Here is a 1,850-nt window from a genome sequence, read left to right as displayed (position 1 = left end):
GAGGACGTGGAATTCACACTCTCATCCGGCAGTGCTCAGTCTTTATTTCCTGGATGAGGACATGAAATCCGGTGTCCATGACTCCCGTCTTCTGATCGTGGGCTTCGTGTTTCCCCTTCGTTCTGCAAAGCTCCCCACCTGACGTGTTGTTTGACAAACAGATCCCTCACAGCCTATCCTTGACAACTAAGGCAGAACCCACATGCTCGCCTGATCCCTACGCATGTATGATTTGATAAGCTCTGTCTACACCGTAACACCCCGCTGGACACACACTTCCTGAATGAGTCCATATTCTGTTGTCTTGAATCCCAGCAGCTGTCTCCTAGGTATGAGCCAAGCAATGAGATTTTGCTCATAGCATTTCATTGCGCTGATGGGCATAGTTAAGAATTCTTTCTTTCTTCGTACCCTCAGTTCATTATGTCTCTTTGCTCTACTTTGTGTGTTGTATACATGTTCATGTATGTGCATGTGCGTGCATGTGTGTGTGCGTGCATGCGTGTGGCTATGAAAGCCAGGGGCTGATATCAGGTTCTTTCCTCAATGACACACTACTTCTTTTTTGAGACAGGTTCTTCCATCCAAGTGCTAACCAGGCCTGACTCATGTTTGCCTCTGAGATCACACAAGAATGAGTGTGCTCAGGGTGGTATGTCTACCAACAAGACAGGCAGGGTCTTTCCTGGACTGGAAGTGCCTTAATTCTTCTAGGCTGGTTGGCTAGGGGGTCTTAGGACTCACTGTGTTTCTGCCTCCCCAGCACTGGAATGACAGGCACACACCACCACAGGCAACTTTTTACCTGTGTTCTGGAGATCCGAACTCAGATCCTCCCTCATGCGTGTGCTGCAATCACCAAACCCATTGTGCTGTCTCCCTCGTCTCTCTAACTCGTTTCCAGCATTTAAATACAGCTTGAATGGGAGAGGCAGTGTTTGCAGAAATGGATCAGCCACACAGCTTGCTTTGTGACTCTGGTGTCTTAAATGGCATGTTTCCAAACTTTAAATGAATTTAAGGGATCACCTAACAGTTTCTCCAAGTGGCTCTTTCCTCCCCTGTATGGGCAGGCCATGGGGCATTGCTATGGGTGATGCAACAGGGGACTTTTCAGGGACATCCATCACGTAGAGATCTTGGTGGAACTGTTACAGTCAGAGGTATAATTATGGGTCCAGAGGTACATTGATGACAGAGCATCGTCAGAGCTTTTAGAAATATTTTTTTATGGATATGAGTATTTGCCTGCATGTTTCTGTACCATATGCCTATCTGGTGGGTAGAGAGGCCAGAAGAGGCTGTTGGAGTCCTTGGAAGTGGAATTACAGGTGAGCTGCCCAGTTGGATACTATGAACCAAATTTAGGTCTTTAGAAAGAACAGCAAGGGCTCTTAACTGCTGAGCCATCTCTCTAGTCCATCAATCTTGGTTTTGCATTTGTGAGCATCTACAAATGAAGTCGAACCACCTCAGTAATATCTTGAGACCAAAAAAAAAAAAAAAAAAATGGTGGTACTGAATTGTAAATGTGAACTGCCAAAATATTACATGATATCAATGTTGTTGGATGTTTGATGAAAAACAATGTTTCTGATTGAAGTACTTGATACACATTGGCTTTCTTTTTTTAATTTTATTTTTATTTATTTATTATTATTTTCTTTATTTACATTTCAAATGCTATCCTGAAAGTTCCCTATGCCCCACACCCACCCCTGCTCCCCTACCCACCCACTCCCACTACTTGACCCTGGCCTTCCCCTGTGCTGGGTCATATAAAGTTTACAAGACCAAGGGGCCTCTCTTCCCAATGATGGCTGATTAGGCCATCTTCTGCTACATATGCA

The sequence above is a fragment of the Mus pahari genome, chromosome 9, assembly GCF_900095145.1.
Source record: "Mus pahari chromosome 9, PAHARI_EIJ_v1.1, whole genome shotgun sequence".
Lineage (NCBI taxonomy): Eukaryota > Metazoa > Chordata > Mammalia > Rodentia > Muridae > Mus > Mus pahari.
This window is presented reverse-complemented; position numbering follows the sequence as displayed.